The sequence below is a fragment of the Chionomys nivalis genome, chromosome 22 (genome assembly GCF_950005125.1).
Source record: "Chionomys nivalis chromosome 22, mChiNiv1.1, whole genome shotgun sequence".
Lineage (NCBI taxonomy): Eukaryota > Metazoa > Chordata > Mammalia > Rodentia > Cricetidae > Chionomys > Chionomys nivalis.
Genome location: NC_080107.1, coordinates 34,309,925 through 34,323,787, shown reverse-complemented (window position 1 = coordinate 34,323,787; position 13,863 = coordinate 34,309,925). Strand labels below are relative to the sequence as shown.

At 37.2% G+C, this 13,863-nt stretch overlaps 1 protein-coding gene across 1 annotated transcript in view; it reads left to right on the top strand.

Annotated features, from left to right (window-relative positions):
• Kynu (kynureninase) overlaps window positions 1-13,863 on the top strand; it is a 119,999-nt gene that overhangs the window by 60,085 nt on the left and 46,051 nt on the right. The window lies entirely within an intron of this gene.

Sequence of the window (13,863 nt, the reverse complement as noted above, 5' to 3'; positions counted from 1 at the left end):
GGCTGCTGAGCTGCATGGAGAAGCACAGTTAAGTCTGAGAGACAGATCTGGAGTCCTCAGACTTTTCACATCACAGTCCTAACATGGTTGTCCCAGACCCATTCTATTTCAAGGCTGCGGGAAGGAAGAATGGAAGACAGACCAGGTTCAGCTGTCTCCTGTGTTCCTTTTATGTGAAATCTTTCTGAGCAAAGCCCAGCACATTCCTTCTCAGGACTCAGTGCCTCTGAACTGACAGCCGAGAGGGACACGGATGAAGAAAGAGTGTGCTTCTTTAGTCCTACAGTAAGAAGAAAGTGCTGCAGAGTGAGTTTGGGATTGCCATCCCACAGCAGCTCCTAATCACATCTGCAGGTGACACAATGCTTTCTAACATGTTGCCTTTGTTTCGGAGCCATAACGCCTTTTCTTTCTTTTCTTCCTCCCCCTTGACCCCCCTCCCTCGTCACATTTCACGGGCATTGAAAATAGTTCATAAGAAACTAATAAGAAAGAAATGCATGCTGTCACAAATGATAACTTCTGAGTTTAGTTTTAAAAAGAAATGGATAACTCAGCCGGATAGTGCATGCCTGTAAGTCCAACATTGTCAAGGCTGAGGCAGGAGAATTGAAAGTTTCAGGTTAGTGAGAGTGATTGAGGAACTGACCATTTCAATACCAGACAAAGAGAACAATCAAATGGGCAAAACTGAAGAATTAAAAGTTCGCTGGGAATTGTTTTCTAGACAAAACTCTCTGCGTGTTAATTAGGCAGACCAGCTCCTCTTAAATAAAGCCAGAACCACACACCCTTTCACAACAACCAGGGTTTATTTCTTGCTCCTGCCACCCAGAGGTCAACCCTCTGTCCAGGCAGAGGTTGGTTCCCAGGATTCAGGATGGGACTCTTGGGCTTTCATACCCTATAGCATTGTGTCCAGTCAATGGAGGAGGATAATGGGTATGAACAGCACAATTTGTCAAACGCCTTACCTTCAAGTGGCAAGATTACCTCCTCATGTAATCCACTCAGTCTGTGCATTCTCTGGGAAATGAAGTTTACCTGGATCTAAGAAGTGTTGTTTGCTTTGCTGCCTTGGACTCAAGGCCCTCCCATACTAATGAGGTTGGACATTTCTTTTGTGATGTAGAGTAGAATGTGAACTAGTGGTTTTAGTAGTTAAGGTTGCTAAGAGGGCAGAAGCACTTGTGCAGGACTGAAGACCTGAGCTTTATTCCCAGAACTCTCATACAGGCGGACTTCTGACTGCAAGATATGCACTGGGGCATGTGCACTAAACTTACACTGTGCGATTAAGACTTTCAATAGCAAGAAAAATGCTAAACAATTATATTAGTTGTATGATTTATATACTATACAATTGTGTATTAATTATATATTTTAAATTAATATACTAACAAGTAAGTGCTATAACATATTTCATGTTATTTGGGTATATTATATAGTTTTATATTATGAAAATTATATTTTGCTTAATTTAACTGATGGAATGCACTTATCAGTATAACTTATTTCGTCTACTTAGCAAATTAAGATAATAGTAATGTTTACTTCATAAGACAACTCTAAGAAGAATTAAGAGAAATTTCTTCTTAAAATATTTAATGCTTATCATATGGCAAGTACTCAATAAATGTTTGTAAGTTTTCAACATTCCAATAAAATAAATATATGTTGGAATATACAGCTTTATTGGAAAAGTAGTGTCTGTATGACTTCTCTAGTTGTTCTCTCTATGTCTTCTGTCCTGTCTGTCAGATGAATATGATTCTGGGCCTCTCTGAAAGCTGTCCTGTGAATGTCTCCATCCTTGTGTCTATGGCTGTCTGGCTGAATGTGTCTATCCCTATGAAAGGACTTTGCTTTCTCTTTCAAGGAACACCACAGCAGGCATCATATGGGGGAAAGAATGGGATACTTTAAAGAAATCTTTAACAGAGTTTTAGAAAGGATTAAGTCACTGACTTCAGTTCACCCCTACTGACCCAGATAAAAAAAATATTACAAATAACACTGTTTATACAGCAACATCTGTAGTTTGCTTATAACATTCGTGATGGATATTCATTTCATAAGGAAACTTTCAGTTTTCATTTGTCGTTTTCAGCAAATGATTATCGTAGCACACATATTAAACATATAAGCATTTTTCTTGGGTCCAGAGCATGAAAGAACACACAACTTGAGATTACAGCTACGTGTTAATTTATGCTGTAAATGTTGCTTATATGGGAAATCCAAGGCAAGTAAGGTTGGCTGTTACATTGTTCTCAAAGGAGTGTTAAACCAGCAGGGCAAATATGTAAGATAGCACTCTTAAGTCTTGACCTCAAGGTATATTATTAATTTTGGCTGTGAAGTACAACAAAAGCTCCTGTCTCTTAGAATATAAGATACATATTCCTCATAATGCCATATGGTGTTCATTAAATGAGATGGTTATTTTTAAATTCACCTATGCATCACACACATATTATATATATATATTATTTTATATTATATGTGTATATGTTGCATATTATTAATTAGCATGATGTGTGTGCACTTTTTTGTAGCCCAGTCAGGCCTGACATTCATGATCCTCCTTCCTCAGCCCCTTGAACTTTGATGATACAATCATGTGCTTATCTGCCTGAGGATGCATGGAACTCTTATGTACAAAAATTAACCTCTTACATAGAAATTTAATATTATAATTTTATTGAACCATATTTACTATAAATATAAATTGTAAGTTGGAGTTCACTTGAGAGGATCCTACCATCAGCATATAAAAGAATTTTGTCTCTGTATTCTCTATAGTAAAGTGGCATATATTCATCTTTCACTCCTCAGTAAATATTTTTATAGTATATTATACTAAAATGCAAGCAAAGAACACCTACTATAGTTCTGTGTGCCAGAGTGACCTTCTTAAAGAATATTAGATTAATTTAATCCCAGCACTCGGGAGGCAGAGGCAGGTGGATCTCTGGGAGTTCAAGGCCAGCCTGGTCTAAAAGAGCTAGTTCTGGGACAGGCACCAAAGCTACAGAGAAATCCTGTCTCGGAAAAAAAAAAAAAAAAAAAAAAAAAAAAAAGAATATGAGATTAAGAAAGTTCCAGCAAAATGCACAGATATTTTTCAGGTAAGACCTTCTTTGTCAGCACTGGATATCTGATAAGGACTATTTTCAGAAATGTAAAGTATTAATAGGTTTATGAAGAAGCAAATGTTTCAGTATAATCTAATTTAAGAACTTAAGGGGAGAAAGAATAAGACAATGTATGAAGACAACAGGGTCAGAAGCAGATTCTTCCAACCCATATGAACTTCATGGAGAGCCATACAAGATACTGCAGAGCTTTGGATATTTTTGGAGACAGATCTATTTTAACTTTTAAAAAGAAACTTCCTACCTGCAAAGGTGAAAGTGGACTGGAATGGAATAAGAACTGGCCAAATAAAAAAAAAAGTATACCATTATCTTTGCAAAAATGTAAAGACTATCATTGCAGTGTACTTCAGTGTGATTTTGATTTTCTGAGAAATTTTTACCTTCATTTCTTCAGTTATCATTAAAAAATGGGTTTTAAATAATCATTATAGGTCATTTTCTACACAGAGTTCCTGTGTAGAAAGTATAGACTTGATTCTATCAAGAAAATCCAAGGAAAAGAAAATTGAAAATGTATGTTTGTGTATATATGTGCATGTGTGTATGCATGTTTTAGATAATAAAAATACTGCCCCAAAATAATTGATAGCAGAATATTAGTCTTTGTTTTAGTAAGAAGAGAAGTAATATTTAAACTGAATATGCCATTATCACTGGTCTTTGGAATGACAGAGGATTGTTGCCCTCCACATAGAAAATTATCCACACTCAAATTCTTCCATCTGAATTCTAGAAATTATTAAGTCAAAATAAATTGGTGAGAATCAGAGCACAGGAATCTAAAATGATAGAGCTGTTTCTAAGCAATCTCTATCAGGTGTTTTATTTAAGACTTGATTAAGTGGACCATACAAGATAAAAATAATTTATTCCCAGGGGAAGAGTATTCCAGATGCCAGATGTTGTTTTAGGATTATAGATCTGGGAAAAGCAAACCTCCTGGTTGTCAATCAGGATTTGCGATATTGCAGCCATTCCCATCAGAGGCGCAAGGGAGAACTAATTTTCTGATATCAAGCCTCATTTACCTGCTAATTCCAGGACCACCTGAAGGAGATGTTGTAGTTGGAGGGGTTATTTTTTCAGATATTGCAAATTATCTAATTAGTTGCCGAAGACTCAGGGTTGTTCCTCTATCATTCCATTTTTCTTATCTCTTGACTAATCAAAGGAGACTGCTTTGTCTTTATTATGATGAAAAAATAAAAAAATTCCAACATGAAATGTATACGCTCATGTATATACCCATTCTAATTTGTTCACTACTATAACAATAAAGAAAGACTGTGGACTTCTAAGAGTTCCTGGTTTTAAGAAATGCAAAATAAAATGCAGAAGTAACCCATGTTATTTTCTCTTCCCATTTTTTTTTCAGGTGAGTTATTAAAGGAAACAAGTATAGTACTGTCACCTTCAAAGTTAGTTGAGTTAGAGAATGTTTATTTACTCACAGATAGTCTACCTAAGGAATGCTGGTGATCAAAGCAGAGAACAATCAAATTGTCAATAAGAAATCTCTTTCATTCTTCTGGCATTTTTTTAGATATTTATTTATTTATTTTTGTGTTAGTAGCTTTCCTACATGTAAGCATGTGCACCACATGGGTACTTAGTGTCCACACAGGTCAGAAGCAGGTTTTGAAACATCTGGAACTGGAGTTCAGATGTTTAGCCTCCCCACCCCATATGGGTGCTAAGCACCAAACCCATGTTCTCTTCAAAAACAACCAGTGCTAATAGCCACTAAATGATCTCTCCAGAATCTACTTTGATATTTCTAAGACTGGGTCTTGACTTGCAGCTATGTGATGAATTTGTAACCTTCCTGCCACAAGAGCCCTGGAAATTCAAGCATGCAGCCCATGATCTGCTTTAAAAACTGGCTGTGACAGGACAAACTTAGGACAGACCTTGAAGAGAGGTCTCTTCAAGGCTTATTGTGTAGATTTTAATGTAACATCATCATATTTAGTGCATAATTAAAAATAGAAAAAGAAGAGATGGTTGGAATTTTATTACTAAGATTGGCACAGAAATTAGTCAAAAATTGTCTTTGAGGAGAATCTTTCTTGATTTCCCATGAAGTTGGGGTTCTCCCTAGATAGAGTCACCATTTTCTCTAAAAAAAATTAAAAGTTTTTTTTTCTAGCTATGACAGAATCTTTACAGGTGAATATTCTCTATTTTCATTTTGAGAGTTGACCCCTACCTTCTCAACAGGCAAAAGCCTTCTTTAGACATGCTGCCTTCATGCTATGAGTAACCAGAGTGTGTTTTAGAATTCTAAGTACACATCTACAATTACAGTGCATGATGTTTTATATAAAAGCTACTATTTACAAATGTCTCAGGAAAAACTAGAGGTTGGTTTGGATCATCATTCCTGCCTTGTAACAACTCAAAAGCAAGCCTACAGCTCTGTGCTGTCCTTGGTGCTGAAAATGAGTCACAGCTGATATTTATTATATTCATGCCTACCCTATGACATTCTTACAAGGGGTAAGTGGAATATTTACCCTAGGCCCAACTCATATGTTACTTGCCTGACTTGAAGACAGAAGTCCTCAACCTACGGGTTCCAACCTCTTCAAGGGCCTTAAGACCACCAGAAAACATCACTATTCAAATAGTAGCAAAATTACAGTTTAAAAGGAGCAACAGAATAATTTTATGGTGGAAGTCACTACAACATGAGGAACAGCGTGGGGAAGGTTGAGAACCTTTACTTTAGGGATCCTAAGTGTGAAATCTTTAGCTTTCATCATGAAAGCTTTTGCACTCTGTGTCAGGAATTTATCATCCTGCAGTATTTCCAGAGCATGATGGGAAACATATCACTGATTTCCTTTTGCTATGCCTTACAATTAATTACACACCTACTTTAACTCTCAAGACTAGGAAGCTTACCAATGACGGAAACTAAAGACCTCACAAGCTGCAGTTGTGCCTTGAACAGAGTGATTTGTCATTGAATACACAGTATGTCTGTGAACAGATTAAGAGTGTGTTATCAAGCAAAAGTGTTGGTTAAGCAAGTTGATGGATCACAACAGTGCATGAAGAACAGAATCTAAATACGATCGCTTTCTGGAAAACCATTTATCGTGGCTAGTTACTGTTAGGTATTATCTCACCAACAAGCCTCTCTGCCAACACAAATCATCTCAATCAGACCAATTCAAACCAAATTAAAAGATATTCAGATTTAATTGGACATCTATGCTCTTGGGTGGTCTCGGGGAAAACACAAGGGCAGGGGGAGGAAAACCGGCATGCCCACCAGAGAGGAAGAGGGGGAGACAGCATGTTTATTGTCTGGGGGCAGTTTAAGTAGCCTGTGGGGGGGTCTTGACCTTCCCTGAGGAGAGGTCATTGTTTGGCAGGCTTTCTAAGCCCTTCTTGGTAAGGGGTCACCATTTAATGGACTTTCTTGGCCCTCGTTAGGGAGGTGGAATTTGGACTGAGGCTGCTCCCAGGGGAGAGGGCATGAAATGAAGTTTACTGCCCAGTATTCCAAAGATGGATGCCAGGGGACTGGGATGAGGCCCCCAGCTAAATAGTTACTCTAAAAATCTGGATGCTTTGGTTAATTATGAGATCTTTTTCAAAATCTTCTCTATTAGTCATAATTCTTAGGCTATGCAGGGTGTTCCATTAGGTCATTTAAAATTCGATGAGTTAAATTAAGCACGAAAAATAACCTTAAGGTATTTTCCCAATTAAGATATGTGAAATAAATCAAACAAACTCATTTGTTTTAGTAAGATCTTTGTCAGACAGGCCTAAGATTGTGCAAAATTATGGTGACACTAAATCCATTATGTTTTCCTGGTTTCAAACATATGAGATTAAATAAGGAAAAAAGCTCAGTGGAAATGTAGCCATTGGTAGAGTGCTTGCTTGTCTTGAATGCATGTGTCTTAAGATTGTATGCCCAGCACGAAAGAAGGTTGGGGAGATCATTAATTTGTGGTGTATAAGTGACAGAAATTGTGAGACAGAAGTTTCCCACTGAAAATTATAGTGTGCTTCAGAACATCTGAATTAATTTGCTTTTCCTGTCTCCCCAGTCCTTCATTCTTACTCTCTAAACAGCATTTATTTTTGCCTTATTTCTTCAAAATAGACACATTAAATTTCATTAAATCATGCTAGAAAGATGGCCCTCTTATATTTTCCATTCATTTTTATTTTCAGATTTGCCAGGCTCATCGTATGCTGGGAATTGAATCCAGGGTCTCATGCTACCTAAGTGCTTTATTACTGAGATAGTTCAGTCTCAGTGTTGACTTTTTAACAATAGAACTAAAAATATAACTATTACTGGGGAATGATGCATTCTATTCGTGGGACTAGAATACCCGAAGCCACTTCCGAAAACCTACTATGGTTCAGGTGCTTGCTATCTAGTTCAGAACTTTAGATTTCCCAGAAAACACATTAGTGACTTTTCATCATGGCTTTAATGAGAAAACTGATTCTGTAAAGGCCCTTGCCCTGCCCTCTTAAGCAAGGAAGTCTGAGCATTTTTGAAAATTAAAGGAAAAATGAGTAATTAGCTTTTCTTTTCACTTCCTTCCTTGAATTTTAGATTAGATCCAGTTTTCAAGGATAGGAAATAGGGATTATTCCAGCTAAGGGACTGATCAACGCCAGAATTCAGAAGTCATCTCTCAGGCACTCAGAAACACAAACTCCAAGTCATGCAGAAATGTCTTAATCCATGGTTCCTCCACTCCTTCTAGTGGGTATCCCGTGCAGCTCCTCTTCTAACAGCGGCTCCCAATGGAGGCCTACATATCCCATGCACCTGCTTCTCTTTAGCACTTTATGTGGTGTCTGAAAGAGTTCCTTCTAATTAAAAGGATGTACAAGCCTGTATAGGACTGATTGAGATCTACATAACCCTGGGCAGGTTTGCAACAGGGAGTCCCTGAACACTTCACTGGATCTGGGGCGCACAGCACACTTGAAGAATTTGGTTCTTTCATCTGTATCTTGACCTCTCACTTTTGTGAGGACTGTCTTTAAAGGGGAAAATAGAGAGAAGACCAAATGGAGAAACTCCACTCTCTTTTAAGAACTCAGGCAGGATGCGCAGACATAGACTATTGAGTACTTGCAAAGGAAAGAACCAATACTCTACTTCATCTCATGAAATCAACCCAGACTCACGTAACAAAATTTACACATATGTGTGTTCTAATTTGTTTAAAATTTGGCCAGTATTTTGGATAAAGGTCTCCACTCTCATTCCAGAAATTCTTGCTTTCTTTTGTTTCTTTCCTCACAATAAAGGAACACAGCCATGGTACTAATTCATACTTACCAGTTTACACAAAGGAGACTCTGATGATGCTAAATCCACTTCTGGAAAACAAACTTAAAAAGATAATTTATATTACATCCATGTTCATGTAAAAGAGATCTTTCTATAAAAGAAATAGTACCGTCTGGAAGGTTCCAAAGGCTGTCATAGCCTGACCACCCTCCACAGCTCAGTAAAGTTTCCTTATTCACATTTGCTGTTCTAGGGATTTCATTCAAAAGCAAGCCCTTTGATGGGTTTGTGCCCACCTCTTTTTCACCCATGATTTCTCCCCATTACTGTATTTTGACAGCATGACTCTTTCTTTCAATGAGGCATTTTGCTTCATGGTGGCTACCATCACAAAATATTTCTCTTTTTAAAATAATTTATATCATGGGATATTACACTGTATGTGAAAAGCAGCTTAATTCTAATGAAATACTCATAGCGTGTTGCTTTAATTTGCAAAAGTTGAGTAGTTTGTGAGGATTTCCACTTTCACTTTTATACTCATCCTTCAACACAGAGTATAAAGATCAGACGGGAGAAATGGCCATTCCAGTTTCACTCACATTTTAAAGAAAAATATTTTGGATTTGGGTTATTGCTGGGTTGGCCTCAAACGTCCAACCCTTCTTCTTCCATCTCCCAAATGCCGTCATGATCAGCATGTATCCTCGTGCCTGAAAAAGCATTGTACTGTAATACATCCTTTCATTTCTGTGTATTCCTTTTCTCATGACCAACTTTTTTTTTTTTTATTCAAAGCTCTTCTACTGGATCTCTTATCTTTAAAATTAAGCTCTCTGGGACAGGCAAGTCACAGAGCAATGTTCACTTTATCAGAGACTGTTGTCTCCTCTGCAAATACAATGCTTAAGTACCATCAATCAATACATCTGGAACAGAGGGAACTGTGAAATCAATTTAGTGAACAGAGTAAGTGCTTCCCAGCTACTATGTACTTATGCACTAAACTATTTCATTTGAAATCGTCAGACATCAATCTCGGGGTAGCTATTGGCGATATCATCCCAGTTTTCCTCATTCTATTCCAGTTTGCCACTGACCTTCAATATGGGCATTTAGAATTCATCATCGGGAAGCTCTCTTCTGAGATAAAAGATTGTGTGGATTTATTTTCTATAATGCACATTATTTGCAGTTCCATCTTCTGTATTACTTACAAGAGCCCAAGGTCTAATACAACCTTGACTAGCAGAGCTCTGCTCCCAGAAAGCCTGCATGCTGAGTTATTTTATGATACAACTCAGCTCCTAAAATCTGCTTTGTAGTTGCATGAGAAAGACTATGTGTTCCTCATCCCTTTAGACTCATTGTTTTCACTTTTGTTTTAAAACTGAAGAACTGCTGTTCCCAAAGAGCTGTTGTGTAATTGTCTGACAGCCTTACAACCTAAACTAGGATAGTAACCCTAGGTACTGTTGGAAAGGATTGTGACCCACAGAACTTGGTGAGATTTGGTATGAAGTAGGCAGAGTGAAGACATCTGACAGTCTTGGTAAATTTGGTCTGGATAAAAGGAAAGATTTTGTAAATTCCCAGGCTGCGATGATATGACAGAGATGGTAGGACAATAGGAGCCCCTCTTATAGATCTGCTTGCTTCTTTTATATTGTTTAATTTTATCTATTGATGTATTTATGTATGCAAGTATGTATGTATGCATGCATGCATGCATGCATGCATGTACGTGTTTTTGAGGCAGGGTCTCACTGTGTAACACTAAATGACCAGAAACTTGATCTGTACCAGACTGGGTCCCAATTTACAGAGTGTCCTGAATTACAGGTGTGAACCACCACACCTAGTCAGATCTTGATTTCTGTTTTTTGTTTTTATATTGGTATCTTGTGACTCACAAGTGAGTGAATTTGGGAATTAAATGTTCCAGTACTTTGGCAAAAAAAAAAAAACCTTATCAGCTTTCATCCTCTATTTCATTCTATCATTCTCTAATAATTTCACAAATCTCTAATTGTGAACCTCACTGCAAAACACAAGATCGGAGTTGCCTAACCAACCTGTTCTTATTTATCCACTATGGGTCTATATTTCTCTATAAAGGAAAGCAGTATGTTCACAGGCATGCATACACATATAAATATACACATTAATTCTCTTACACAGTCTAAAACATTTTTTCAGTTATACATTTTTTTCTTAAAAGAATATTGTCCTAATTAAGTGTACATTGTACCTGGATATTTGAGTCAAATGAAGAAGGGTGTTCAGGATTCTCCAAATACTTCACTGTTCTATAATCTATCTGTTAAGAAGTCAAGAGGTACTCTCACAAGCACACCAAGAGTGCCACAATTAGTCTCAAAGGAACTGAAGAGACTTGGACACATCTATTTCATGACACTGGAGATAGGCTTAGTTCATTCAATGGAGTCTGGGCTGGCATACTCAGTGAACACTCAGTGGTTGGATTTATCAATGGATAGAGTCACTCTTCTTTGTAACAACAGCAATCAGAAGACCACATTTGTAAGTTGGAATTTAGATGGCATAACACAATGGCTATTTCCCAGGCATTTATGAATTTGACAGTTCTTTTGAACACACAAACATATACCTGGTAAATACCAGTTTCAAATATTGATATAAATATCTGTCTTGTATCATGTTCTGTCTAATTGAGAGTGTTTTTTTTAAGTGAAGAAGGAGCAACCCAAATAATAGCAAAGGGTCAACATATTGCAGAACTTCTGAACTTATCAGAACTTAAGAGTATTTATAACCAGCTTCAGTTATCTCATTCTATAATTCATTTAATAAATTCTGAAGAGACCATGCTTTCCTTTCTCTTGAAGAGTTCAGCATTCATCCTGTGCTGCAGTCAACTCCACTGATCAGAAATATTAATAGTGATGGGTTAAAGACAACTAAAAAGCAAACTCATGTATTGTTTCCTATTTAGTTGAGAGTGATTTAGAGTATTTTGAATTGCTGTTTTGCCAAAATACTCCTCTTTTTAAAAGTGCCCTAAAAGAACATAGCATATAATAAATAAAACTACATTCAGAACAAGCCTCAAATAATCTTCTTTTATAATTCAATATCAGGGATTTCAGATGTTCTTGTCCCCTCTAGCCACTTGCTGTAAACCATGGTCAACCACACCATGTTCACTGACACTGACATCTTTGTAGGTGGATAGGGAGTCCTTGGGCCATGTCTTCTTTGAGGATTTTTGCAGACAGAGTTCCAAAGATAGCAGAAAAAATTTCCTCCCCTGTGCCCTGAAGAAAAAGGAATTGTTTGTAACAGTTCATTTTCTTCACACAATTACTTCAGGATTCATGTGCCAAAGTGGTGACTCTTTCATAATGGCACTGGCTGCAAGTCCACCTACAGGAAATAATTTTAGGTTGAGAGCTTCACCCTGAAACACACAGGTCCTGGGATCTTGCCCATGGAAAATGCTGAACCAAACACAAAGAACTCCTAGGTCTTGATCTCACTGTCAAGGCTGAGTGACTGGGTGACAAGCCTGGGGTCTTTAGGGAAACAAAAATTGATATAAGCATTGTGGAAGCCATGAATTCGTTGGATTCAGAAGTAGCAAAGCCAACGAGAAGATAACCACTGCTGACTCTAAATAGTTCTGATATTTTTGACTTGCATGCATCTTAAATACTAGGACATTCGACATTCCTTCTGGAACTCAAAGGAGTTCCCCGCTATCCACCTGCTTGTAGTATCCCAAGATCTTTATACTTTTATTACAGCTTCATGGGTCTCAAGTCTAACTGTATTGCACTGTTATGTTTATGAGTTTGAATTAGAACTATTAAACAAAGGGAACCTAACATCAGATGAGAGACTATCCATTGGCAGTTGATGATTTTATTTGTTTATTCTTTTGCTTATTTGTTCAATCATGTTTTTACTTATAGTATAAAGCAATGAGATTGAAAATTTTCATAAGAATATATAATAGGGGAAAAGTATGAAGAATTGTTCCCTTTCTTAGAAGATACCTTGTGAGCATAATCTGAGCCATTCAGGACCACCTGTTTCCTCTACTATAAATGAATAAGATAGACTGGATAATTCATAAAATAATGTTGCTTTATATATGGTTCTAAAGGTTGATAAGTTCAAGAGCAAATCCTGGGATTTTGGGGAGCTTCTATTCTGCAATTCATCATCACTTGGGAAGCAGAGCATGGATGAAACTCTGGGGTCTTTTACTTTCCTTCAACTCACTAATGCCATACAGTGGGACACAGTGACTTCAACTAATACTAACTACTGCCCAAAAGTCTCACCACCCAATGCCATTTACATATGAATTTCAGGGTTAAGTTTCCAACCCCTGAACATGGAGGACTACAATCATGGCATCAGCAAAATGAGGAGGGAGAATGTATAAACTAAAGGGTGGAAGCAATAGGGCCTCTGAGACAGGGCAGATAGAGAAGTCTATAAAGGCTCGAGAGCCATAGCAGCAACTTCTACAATGCTTCCTTGTCTTACCAGTTCAAAGGAAGAGCAGGGTGTTGTCAAATTTGTGGCTTAGAATTTAAACTGGAAAAAAGCACACTGGAAAAATTTGCATTGTTTGAGAAATAAATTGCTAGACTTATGCAAGGATGACTAGGAAGTAAGGTATTGTGTTGTCTGTACACAACTACGTATGATGCAGTTACATCTATGGTAAAACTGGGTAAAATGTGTTGAAACATGTCAATTTTTATTTTTATTTAAAACATTGTATAAAGGTGGCAAAGAAGCTTAAGGGTCTTGTTCCTCCTCCTCCTCCTCCTCCTCCTCTTCCTCCTCCTCCTCCTCTTCTTCTTTCCTTTGCATCTTAAGTCACCTACTCTTATTCATAAAATATTGGAAACAGCTGAGGGAAGGCTACCTGGGAGATGACTCTGCTATGCTTTGTTTTAAGATGCTGCCATCTAGCGACACTTCTGTAAAATCACACTGTGGCCATCTCACTAAAGTTTGCCTCTGACTGCAGTCTCTACTTTAATAATTTATGTTTTCTGTCATCCATACAAAAGAATTCTACATTCAATAAAATGTACTATAGGAGCTTAGAGTGCTTTTCTGATATGATGCTATATCTGTGACCACAGGGCATTAATAACGGGATCCAGTAGGTGAACTTGGTACCTTCTTCATAGTCCATACTTTATAAATAATTCAAGATGAAATAAAGTATAGACTTGTATTCCTTGAGTTTTCTCAGAAGGTTGAATTCTCTTCTAAAAATTTATGAAAAGATGAGTTTGAAAAATTCTTTCATTAAAGAATCTTTTCTCTAATTAGAAATGTGTGTGAGTAGAAAACTGACTTCAATTTCAGAATCTGTTTTTATTTTTTCCACATGGAATTTCCATCGTATGT